This window comes from Manis javanica, chromosome 4 (assembly GCF_040802235.1).
Source record: "Manis javanica isolate MJ-LG chromosome 4, MJ_LKY, whole genome shotgun sequence".
Taxonomy (NCBI): Eukaryota; Metazoa; Chordata; class Mammalia; order Pholidota; family Manidae; genus Manis; species Manis javanica.
The window spans coordinates 153,605,457-153,618,585 of NC_133159.1; positions in this window are offsets into that span (position 1 = coordinate 153,605,457).

Below are 13,129 nucleotides of genomic sequence, written 5' to 3' on the forward strand. Positions count from 1 at the left end.
AATCTCTAATCATATGAAGACATTAACCACCTTTTTATTACAGCACAATAAAGCCCAATTCAGGACACTGGGCAGTCTTGTCTCAACTTTTCAGGCTTATCTCCAGATATTACCCTATATCCCAACCTCTGTAAACCTGTTTCATTTAATTTGGCTACTTCCTCCACAACAACAAGTCTTGGTGCCTTTGCTGTCAATAGTATTTTGTACTTTATTTTATCTTTTAATACTCTTCAAGGCATTGGGCTCTGTCCATGTGTTGTCCTTTCTGTATAACAATGGTGTTCCCTGCACGTGGCTTTATGGTGCACATTCAACGTATTTGGCCATTTCTGGGTATTCTTGGAGGGCAATAGTGGTGAGATCACTTGGATGCTTCTAGCAGAAGCAACCAGGTGCTTCATGAGAAGGAACAATGACTGAGCAGTAGTGGCCAACAGCAAATTCCTACTATAGAGCATGTTTAAGAACGTGGTCCCTGGAGTTATAAGGTTTAATATTGAGAAAGTGACTTAAAACTCCTAGAGGTAAACTAGAGATAACAATGCCAAAGATTATTGCTGTCCCATAGCATGTTATCAATAAATGATAGCTAGTATTAATATTATAAACCAGGTTCACCATTGCACAGGTGGGGAATGGACTCACCCATTAAGATAGAGTCAGGTATAGAAAAAAACATATAAATTCAAGTGAAAGATAACAAGGGGAGCTCATGGAAAGTTAAATAATGCTTCTGCTACAAGGGGAACTCTTGGAAAGGCCAAGGCACAACATTGGTATTGGGTGGAGTGATGAGTCTATGGACTCTCTGGGAAGCAGGAGGACCCCTGGGCGCCCCACTGAGAGAAGGCCACGGCGACCGCAGACCTCCAGACAAGCACCGTTGGTGAGATATCCCAGAGACTCCTCACAGCTCAGAACCACAGTTAGAGAAGATAACTGCAACATATTTGGTGAATTTGGAGCCATAGAATGGCATTTTATATGAATTAATAGTTCAATTCTACCCCCAAGTTGGTGCAGCCAAGATAATTACTTGCTATTATATATATATTCCTGGAGCCTATTGCAAGGAATGACATAGAATAGGACGCAATAAGTTTTCACTGAATGAATTAATGCTGAATCTTCACTTCTTCTTGGCAATCAATATTTTAATTACACTGGTGGCAGTCATGGTTAATTCATGAAGCACTAATGGGAAACAAGCACATTCCACAGGGAGAAAATATAGAATGGAATTCAGTAAATAGCATTATGGATACCACTACGTAAAAATATATTAGTCTCTCTTTTTCCCCACCTGGATACTATAATCTGAATCCCATATGGAATAAAACAAGAGGCTTCATGCCTTTTGGTATTTTCATTTCTATTAATTTTACAACTGGTTTTGTAGTCTGTGAGAATTAACATGTTGGTACTAGTTTTGATGCCCTTTTTTTATGTTCCCATTAATTCAATCAACCTCTATATTTGTTGAACATCTACTATGAGGCACCCTATTAGGTGTATTGCAGTAACGGAGATTAAAGAGGAAGTCTGTGTTCTTTGCATACTCATGTTTTATTCTGGGGAGAGACAAGTAAACCAAAAAATGTTAAGTCCTGTTTTTGAGAAACACAATCTGAAGACACAGAAAGTGGTACCTGGGCTGAGTCTTGAAGGAGGCACCAGGTTAAATCATCTCTACAATTGACCTTTCAGAAACCTGTGCTATCAATATACTTTTTTCCTGGCAATTTGGTCAGAGAGTATTTTTAAGGTAAGTTTTATTCATCTTCACAGATACAATACATCTCATGGCCCTCTCTTAGCTGCGTGAAAATGGCATGAAGAATGGAAGTGCAGAATAACTTTTCATCAAAGTTTGATGGATCTGTCTTAGTCTACCCTATTATCCAGTTTAATTATTAACAATGTCCTATGCTACTCTCAGAGTATACTGACTTAAGCAATAAATTATATGGTCTATAAGGACTGGCCAAGAGAGCATTAGCGTTTCCTTCAGTTTGTAAACTTGAACAGGCTTCTTGCTGCCTCTAGGCCTGTGACCTCCCTCCCAGCCAGGCCTGTTCAGAATCAAGGCCTAAACGCAGAAGTCCTCCTCTTCCTTTACTCAGAAGACTTATCTTGGAAAACTTGTCATTGTAAATTCTTTCTTTGCTTCTTCGAAATGTAAACCTTTATTAAAATCCTCTTGCCTGTTTTACGACCCGAGAATGTCTTTCTTTAGGACCTGGGAGGGATCCCTTGGAAGTGTGCCCATCAAGGAAGATCCCAGCATCTGTGGGAGAAGATGGGCCGACTTTGGTGGGTACTTTAAAACTTGAAACTACTTCCTGTCATGAAAACCACCTTCCTTTGGATAAATTCAATCAGCAAGCACAGAAAACAGCCCAAGATCTCCCCACTCCCACCCCAGCTCTTCAAACCTCTCTAGCCCTTTGTCCCAGTGGAGTCCAGTTCCAGTCTGTCTCCCCTGTGGCAGTAGCCTTGTATTAAGTCTTTCTTGCTGGTTCAGCTTTCTCCAGTGCAATTTTTGTATCATTAGACAATGTCTATTGGATGCACAGGCAAAATCAAAGAGAGATCCCTGGCAACTTCTCTGAACAAGAGACTCATGTCCACCTGTCCACTGACCATCTCTACTTGGATCTCTGAGCCTTCTCCAACTTAACCCCTGAATCCTAAAGTTAGGACAATATCTAACTCCTCAAATTCACCAATCCATGCCTCCCCCTACACCACACACACAGAAACAACTCCTTCAAGTGCCTCCCTCATTTCAGTAAGCGGGAATTTTATTTCTCTGTTTGCTCAGGCAACAATCCTAGAAGCCATCCGTAATTCCTCTCTTCTTTCTCTTTTATCTAATATTCATTGGCAAACCCCACTGAGTGTAAATACAAAATGTATTGAGGATTCATTTCTCACCACTTAAACATCCACCACCCCAATTTGAGACACAATTTTTCTCTTACTAAGATCATTTTAAATACATCCCTAAATTTACTCCTTGTTTCTAATCTTAAGCCCCCTCCCCTTACCACTCCCAAGTAAGATAATTCTTTAGCAACAACAGAGGTATTAAAAGTTCAGAACTTGTTTTGACTTCCAATATCAATCAGAAAAAAATCCAGAAGCTTAATACCTTTATGGTGGATTGTAATGATACAAACTGAGGGATAGCCCACATCAAGGCCATAGCTGAAGACTTTTGCTAAGATACCAGAAAGACTTAAAGAGGTACCTAATTTTCCTAAGAGAATTGGTAACCATTATTGCTTTTAGGGACTGGGAGGTTGTTATGTTTTTTCTTTTTTGCCACATAGCATTTCATGAGCTGCATCCTGATTTCCATTCAGTTTTCTCACTTTTGTATCTGATAGTTTATTTTCTGCATGGTGATTGTTCTGATCTTCAAAAGATGGGATCTGTTTGGTTTTACCCACAAGGTCACATTATCTTTTGTATGTGAGAGGAGATCTTCACCTGAGTGCATCTTTTTCTCTGCACAAAGCATCTTGTTATATTTATATTGTCAACGAACATACTTCTCATGCCTCCACTGTGGCTTGTTTGATTAAAATGGAAAGCCACGTATCCCACTTCTAAGTCGACCTCCCAAATTCTCTTTTCCTCAACTGTATTACTTATCTTTAGAACAAAGATTTTTAAGTTGGAAAGTGCCGGAGTTGGAGCTTTCTGACTAATCATTGCAGATAAAGGATGGCAAGAGGCTCTAATGTTTCGCGTGCAACTTGACATTACACGAAAGGCCAAACAGCAATTATAGGAAAGACAGCAGGCAAAGATTGTTCCTTTTCTTTGTCTGGTACATCATGGACTCTGCAAACATACTTCAATAATTGCACAGAGGAAGTGGCACTTGCGAGTTTTACGTAGTAGGCTCAAGGGTTAAATGTATTTTTAAACACCTATAGTTGAAATGGAACATCTTACCAAGTTTAGCAAAAGCTTTTAGAACAGATTACTAACAGGTAGTTGTTAACACATGTTAATTGTACCTGTCATTTATTTATATTTTTAATGAAAAATCGAAGTTAAAATATTCTGAACAAAATGAAGACTGAAAAGCCAATATTTCCAAGCAGCTTATTGTAGTTTGCTCTTGAGCTGTGCCTACCCCTGCATTCCACAAATATCCGCGGACGTGTGGTAAAGTGGTGGGATGCCAATTCAGGAGCACCTTGCCAATAGTGATTGAGTTGCAGAGAAAGAATTGACAGGATAGTGGAATAGAGCACCCAGCAAGAGGAGCATGATTATTAAGAAACTGTCTTGAAGCAGTAGTTAGACGCAAGGACAACTCTGAGAACAGCATGCCGTCTATCACTGAGGTTTGCCTCTCAGGCATTTGGCTTGTGGTGCTAGTAGTGGGAGACTGGAGGATGCTAGATGAAGCTTTGAAGTTCATAGGACAAACAACAAGCATCTCTAGGCTTAGGTATTCTCCCTCTTAGACATTTCCTTTTTTGCTTTCTGCTGTAGGCCAACTCTCTTCTACTTGGAACATTTATTTTTCATACAACCAGATTGTTAACCTGGCTTGGTGTGGCAGATGGGTAAGCAAGATTGTGTTAATACATATTTTTTTACTGAAGTATTATTGATATACAATTTTATATTGGTTTCAAATATACAACTCAGTGGTTCAACAGTTACCCATATTATTAAATCTTCACCCCATCTCCTGTGGTTATTATCTGTTAATATAGGAAGATGCTATGGAATCATAGATTATATTCTCCATGCTGTACTACTATCCCCATGAACACTTTATATTATGATTGAGAATTTTTGTGCCCCTTTAACCCCCTCATGTTCCTCACCCACCCACCCCAACCCCTCCCCTATGGTAACCAATCACTTCTCAGTGTCTGTGAGTCTACTGTTCCTTCTGTTTTGTTTTGTTTTTATATTCCACAAATAAGTGAAATCATATGTTATTTGTCTTTCTCTGCCCAGTTTATTTCACTGAGCATAATGCTCTCTAGATACATCCATGTTATTGCAAATGGCAGGATTTCTTCCTTTTTTATGGCTGAGTATCCTTCCATTGTATATATGTACCACCTCTTCTCTATCCATTCATTATTGATGGACACTTAGGTTGTTTCCATATCTTGGCTATTGTAAATAATGTGGTGATAAACACAGGGGTGCATATATCTTTTTGAATTAGGGATTTTGTTTTCTTCAGGTAATTTCCTAGAAGTAGAATTACTGGTTTGAATGTTATTTCTATTTTTAGTTTTTTGAGAAACCTTCATACTGTTTTCCACAGCTGTTGCCCTATTTGTATTTCCACCAACAGTGCAGAACTATTCCCATTTCTCCACATCCTCTCCAACACTTGTTATTTTTTGTCTTTTGGATGGTGGCTATTCTAACTGCTGTGAGGAAGTGATGCCCCATTGTGACTTTAATTTGCATTTCCCTGAAGATTAGTTACTGTGGAGCATCTTTTCATGTGCCTGTTGGCCATCCATATTTCTTCTTTGGAAAAATGTCTATTCCATTTTTTAATTGGGTTATCCATTTTGTTGTTGAGGCATATGAGTTCTTTATATACTCTGGATGTTAACACCTTATTGGATAAAATGTTTATGAATATATTCTCCCATACTATAGATTGCCTTTCTTTTTCTGCTGATGGTGTCCTTTGCTGTACAGGAGCTTTTTAGATTGATGTAGTTTCTCAAGAGTCCTGGATGATGTCCTGTGCTCATTGTTTTACTCAAACGTCCCCACCAATGTTCTACACCATTGCCTCTTTTATCACTGTCTGTTATCAAAGGAAACACAAATGTTAATACCTACCCAGGTGGCCACCACAGTTCAAAGCTTCAAAGTTCTAGAGCAATGCTGGATTCTATGCAGAAGTGGACACATTATCCTTCCTTCTAAGTTTTCCCTTCATGGTGTCACCTGGTCTTCGAGTTGCATGTGTACACCTCTAATTGTACAGAGTATTTCCAAATAACAGTTTTTGTAGTTTCTGGTTCTACATTTTTTACCTTGGACTTTTAAGAAGGATGTCAGGTCAGTGGGACCAGCCGGAAACCATTATAATGTTATTCCCCATAAATGATCATTAATATAATAATGATCAGCAATAGCATATCATCTATTGACTGTCTAGTGAATGCCAGGTACTAATCTAAGCACCTACCATGTATTAGACTTTATTACAACAAATTCTTCAATATTATGGTGTGGGGGGTATTATATCCACTTCACTAATAGGGATTCTGAGTCTTGGAGAAATTATGTCTATGAGAGAGCTGTGACTTACACCCAGCTCTGTCTGAAACAAAATCCATTACACTGTGCTGGGATTTTCCTATCCCTTCCCTTTACCTGTTCTCCCAGAAATTTTGTACATATTCCTGTCTTCATTCTCTCTCCTAAATAGAATCCATCTGTAAGTGTGCTCAGTAAAAATAAAGAAGAAATAAGGAGAAAAAATAAAAGGAAGAAAGTATGCTCGACTTACAGATAGTCAACTTTGAATTTTAGTTTGGGATTTGGCATTCTGTTACATTTTAGAAATAGTAGTATTTTCAATAAATAGCAAAGTTCATGAAATTTCTTTTTTTCTGATATCATTAAGACACAGCAGACTTAGTAATGCTTTCTATTAATGGATTTATTCCTTTATTCAATAGCTCTTTATTAGGCACCTAAATATGCTTCAACATCATACTAGGTCCTAGAAATTCAACAGCTGAAAAATAAAGATAATTTAGTTTTACCTTCCTGCAGATAATAGTGTAGGAGGTTAATAGTAGTTAATAGTTAACTAGCTTTAAGCAAAAATCACACAAGCATTTAATGAATGAAATTGTGTTAAGTGCTAAAAAGGAAAAACACAGTGTGACCTGAAAGCATTATAAGACATAAGATATATAATCTTGTCTGAGTTGAACTTTCAGAGGGGAATATTGACTGGGTCTGATTTAGAGTTTATATGATAATTTTGTCCCTAAGTTTTCATTCTTTCATAGCTCACACTGGATTATTATTGTAATAACACCTAATACTATAGTCATGATGCATATGAGAAGACTTGGCATTGTCCTTGGCACATAGCACATGCTCAATAAATAATAGTTCCTTCCTCTCTGGTGTCCCTGCCATGTACATCTGAGTCTAAAATAATGCAATTTGATAGTGAAAAATGACTTTATCCCCCTTTTGACTGAATCATCACTATATATTTTTTTCCCTCTGGGACTTTTAAAAATATCTTTTTTGCCACACACTGTAGTACCAGAATGGATGAAAGACAGCCAGTGGTATGAGCCACCTTCTCTAATACTCACACACACTACCTCTTTTTCCTGTATTCTAATCTGTCTGCTGCTCTTACTCCTTCTGACTCTGGCAATGTCTTGGATATTCCCCAATATCCAACTCTGCCTGTCCCATATGTTCCGTTATGCTGTCTGCCTTGGATGCTGTCACAGCAGTCATCATTCAGAAAAACAGTTCTGGAGTAAACGTCTGCACTCTCCATATATTCAGCTTTGATATTTGTTTTGACTAGTTAAGAATAAAAGGGTTGTGAGTTTATCTGTTTCAGTTGACAGCAATATGCCTCCATCCAGTCGAAACCGCTGAACTTTGCTAAGCAGTTAGTCTATCCCAAGGGGATGAACTGCTTCCCGAACTGATTGCTGCATGCCAAGCTCTTGAGCCCCTCAGGATCATCCCTTTGAGCATGTATTATAATGGTGACCATATCGTTTGAGAAATTACTGTGAATATAAATTACAGAGGTTGTCCTGGGTCATGGCACTCCACTCAAATTTTTAGTTGAGATAGGGAAAGGCCTCCAGAAAACATTTGTGCATTCAATTGATTTTTTGTTGAAATAAAGGAGAAAAGAGGGTGACAGGTTATTGTTTTCAAATATTTGATAGGCCATCTTTCGAAAAGAGGATTGAATGTCTTATGTCTAATTCCCATGAGGGCCTATCTAGGATGAAGAAGGAACAATCCTGAAGCCAGTAAGTCAGGAGTTCAGGAAGGCACACTGCACCACCACAGAACGAGAGCTTTTATGATAGTTATTTGTTAAACAAAAGTGAGTTGGTGTGTTATACAGTTACGAGATCCTAACTTCTGAGATAACCAAATTGATAGCAGTGAGGGTTTCTCTACACGGGGAGCTGTCTTTGACTGAGTGTTCAATTAGATGGCCTTTGCTGTTCTTGGCCCTGCTAAATTCCAATGGCTGTAAAGCAACTGTTTTTTTCCCCCCTTTAATTACAAAGCTAAGGTGGGAGGAGAACACATATCAGGGAAAGGAGTCTTCAACAGTATATCAAATATACTTTTGTCAAGGAAAAACAAATTCTCCGGAGTTACTGCATGCAAAGGGTAGTTAATGATGCACTGCTTTCTCAAAAGTTTATAACTGTTTTGCTTTATTTTTATCTCAGTACAACTTATAACAGACATGGCTTTGAGCTCTCCAGTAATAAAATTCCTGATCTCATGCCCACAATGGGCAGTGAATACTTAACCATAAAGTGGAAATGTTTGAACATCTCTGCTAAACCTACATAAAAGTGGGTGGTTTCAATGTTTCTGCAAGCATCCTGCATGTATGCCTCCCTTTTCACATGGCAGTTACATTTACAGTTTTGAAACAATACAATGATTTTTTTCCTAATTTACTTACCAGCAGGGTATTAAAGATGAAAGAGACCCAAGAGATCATCTAATTCCAACCCTTCTCTACTATGTGGAAATATATTCACAGAAGTGAAGTGACAATAAGAAGATGGAATAAACATTGCATATGTCCTAGTTAGAGAGGCTGATGATTGAACTATATGACACCCTTTTCTGAGACCCACAGGGTTTTGTTAACATCATTCTACAATCCTATAAGGCTTGGACACCTACTTAGCCAATCTAGTCAAGCATTAGCCCAATATAGACTGAGTCAGTTTTGATGCTGGTATCCTCCATCCTAAATCGTGTCACTTATCACATCCCTGTTGAGTGCTTATTAGTCCTAGACTCTCTCTATAAAATCCTGAAGATACAGCTATAAAGATCCTAAAATTTCCATACTCAAGGAGCTCCCAGCTAGAGGTGAAGACAAACAATATAGAAAGTTGAAAAGCAGTTAAGTGCTATACTGTAGTAAAGTGGTATGAGCAGATGAACTCATAACTGATTCTGGTACCAAAAGAACAGGGACTTTGTTTTATTTGCTGCAAACTTCTAGTGCTTAGGAGAAGAATGTCCAAAGGCACAGAGTCATGAGTCAGGAGAGATCAAGGTAGGTCCAGTATGGCTAAAATTCAGAGAGCACATAGAACATGGAGAAAGATGAGGCTGGAGGTTGACATAGAGGCAAGTTCATGAAGAGTGGGATGGTCACACCCCGGTGTTTACATGCATCCTGGGAGCCAGCGGATGGATTTTAAGTGGGGCAGCAATCACTCTGATGCCTGTGTATAGAGGGGAGGAAGCAACTTAGGGAGGGGTAGGGGGAAAGCATCGTGCAAGTCACTGGAGAAAAGAACAGTTGGGAGGTTGGCTAAACAGACCAAGTTACAAAGAAATAGTGCACTTGCTCATAGGGATCCCCTGCCACAATGTGTATAATATATCCTTATTTAGTTACTTTGTATTTATATATCATTTATTTCTAATGTTGCTCTTTAATATGAATCTGAATTAATGTGCTACAAGAGTTCATCTTGTCCTAACTCAGTGTCCCTGTCAAGATGAGATTTAAGTCCCAGGAAGGGCATTCCTGAGAGAGGGAGCAGCATGTGGTTAAGATTTGGAGAGGAAGAGAGCAGGGCATGGTGCTCAGGCAGGCCTGGGAGTTCTGCATTTCAGCTGAAGTGTGGCAGCTGGAGTCTGAACTAGGCCAGGCAGACAGCAGCAAAGTCATAAAGGGCTTTCTGCCTGAGGTTAAGGAACTTGAATATAATCCTGAAGTGATAGAAATACCCTGAAGAACTGAAGCAAAGAAATAACATAATCCAGGAAATGCCAACAGTCAAAATATAATAATCTCTGGGCAGACATTATTGCTGCAATGACTCAAGCTCCTATTATAAAAACACCCAGTGAGAAATACTTCAGATTGGGTGGATGCCAACAGGCCAGTCACTCAGTCATGGTCGTCTGCTTTTAGGTCTTTAATATGACCGATTTGTTTTGCTTTTCATCGTTTTCTCTTAGTAATGGTGATGGTTGAGGCATTATTTTCTTTCCCAATACCCGCTTTGTAGGAGTAGTCTAGAAAAGGTGAGGACGGGAATGTGGATTGTTCGCTTACACCGTCTTAGGACAGACGTGGGAAAACTGACGGCCAGAGGAGGTAAAGCAGAGGGAGGGGGCGTCGTTAACACGAGGAGGCATCGCTGGACGCTGAGAGGGAGCAGGGCTCACTGGGTTAGTGGGCAGTTCATTCGGGTTAAAGGTTGGTTGTACACGGAAGGACCAAGGTGGGAGTGGATCGGTGAGGCAACAACGGAAATTGAAACGTGAAAGACATTGGGACGAGTAAGAAATTCTAAAGAGAAATTAGAAAAAAAACACAGGGATCCAACAGGGACAGAAATTGGCTAGAAATTGTGAGCAAGGGCCACAGCAGTGCCACACTCATGCATGTCACAATGAAACTGCCTTCTGGCAAACTTCGATCTCAATCTCTCTCTCTCTCTCTCTCTCTCTCTCTCTCTCTCTCTCTCTCTCTCTCTCTTTCTGTCTCTCACACACACATCATAGACACTAGAAATATATTTTGCTATGACTGCACACAGTCATGTTGTAAAAATTAATCTCCTACCCACTTTTTATGTGCCAAGTTTTGTACTATTATGTTATTTCTATAACTGAATATTCCTCCAAACCCTAGGATATACATATAATTTCTGTGGCCACTTAAAGTCAGGATCCTAGATCTCAGTGATAATAAATGACTTGTATTAAGAGTAAATGATAGACTCCTTGGGAGAACATAAAGTTACTCTGTGACTGCAATTCACTCTTAAATATATACCCAAGAGGAACAAAACACATCCCTACAAAATTTATGGTACATGTTCATAGCAGCATTATTTATAAAAGTCTGAAACTGGAAACAATCCAAAAGTTCATCAACTGGTGAATGGATAGACAAAATGTGCTTTATCTGTACAATGGAATATTATTCAAGAATAAAAAGGAATGGACTGATACATGCCACAAGATGGTGAACCTTGAAGACATCTCACTACATGAAGCCTTCACCAAAGATTACATATCATCTGATTCTTTTTATGTGAAATGTCATAAATCCATAACAACTGAAAGCACATTAGTGGTTGCTGGGGGCTGGAGCCTGGGGTGGGGCGTGGGAGCACAGAGAGAAAGGGTAATAACTGCTAATGTTTTTTTTTCTTGGGTGTTGTAATGTTTAAAATTAGACTGCGGTAAAGGTTGCACAACTCTAAATATGCTAAAAACACTGAATTCTAGCTTTAAGTGGGTGAATTTTAGGGTAAGTGAAATTTATCTCTATAGTTTAAATGGTAGAGCCAGCATTCATACTTGGCATAATTTCACCTAAATGGTAAAGTCTGTGCAGTGCAAGCTATCCAATTGATTTTCCTCTGCTTCCAAATGACAAATTCATGGCCTCATTTTCTTCTCTTGTAGGGACAATGTCCTTTCTCTTTTCTAAAGAAAATTCCTTTACTTAGCCTTCTTGATTCTCTTTTTTCTTTTCTCTTCTCTTGACTTTGCTCCATCTTTGACTCTTTGGAAATTCTGTTTCTACTTTTTGTTCTCTGGTTACAAACATTCTCACCTAATCCTTATCTTTAGAAGAAAAACACAACAGAACAGGAAATACTTCTGTGTCCTTCCTTCCCTCCTCCACCTATCAGCTTATTATTTTGTTTTATGGCTGCTAACCATCTTGTAAGCCATCTCTGGATGGTTTCATTTCTCCAAATTCCACTTCGGCAAAACCATGCCGTCACAGAGTGGTCTTCATCCTTGCTGCTTGTCTAGGCCTTAAATTCACATCCTAATGGTCTCCTGATGGCCAAATCAGCATAGTTCCAAATCCCCAAAGCTGGAGGCAAAGTGGAGTCTTAGAAGGAGACAGATTTAGGTCTCAGTAATTAAGTCCAAAGTCAGCCACTCATTGAATCTAAATATTCCTGTTTGAAAACATGGTGTCAGAAACACTCATCAGCCTTCAAGAATGCTGGACATACATTTAATGTGTGTTGAACAATCTGTGTTACTAGTTCTGGATTTCAAGAAATGAAGGGATAAACATCAGCTAACCTGATCTTTAAATGATACTGAGTGTATCTTCAATAGAAAACATATAAGAGGAAGGCAAGGATGGGGAAAAATGAAACTACTTAGATTGGTTCATTTATTTCAGCCTTATAATTGTATATGTCAAAGTATCTTTAAGATGTTAAGTACAATATATGTTAAAGTCATGCTTTAAAAAGAATAATAATATTTTTTTCCTATTTATAACCAAGTTCTGTTTGTTACCTCACTTTTACTTGAGCAAAGCACCCTTATTGTTTGTTAGGATTCTATACATACATTTAAGTATATTCAGATGGAGAGAAAACTTCAGACTTCTCACTATATTGTTTTAGCTGCATAGAGGCAAAGTTTTTTAAAGCTCACTTACACTGAAAATAATAGCACATGGGAATAATGACTCCTAAAACCCAAAGATTCAAAAGAGGCTATTGGTGATATCCTTAACAAGTACACTTAAAGTGTAAATATCAAACCCAATATCCCCATTTGCATTCTTATTGGAGTAGGATATCTTACTGAAGGTTAGAAGGTGGAAAAACAAATGGGCCAAGGAGTAAGCACAGTAAATTTAAACTTCATTTAGCTCTACTATTGATATCAACTGGCTATGGAACAATAATTTTAAAGATAAGAGAGAAATTTATGTTCGATATAATTTTCTATATTCTTTCCAGTTAAGAGTCAGTAGTGTGAGGAATTTGTCCCCCAGAATCTTGACTTCCTGGGGCTACTCCTGCAAATACACAGTCACTTTTACAGTAAAAGTGACTTTGAAGATGTAAGT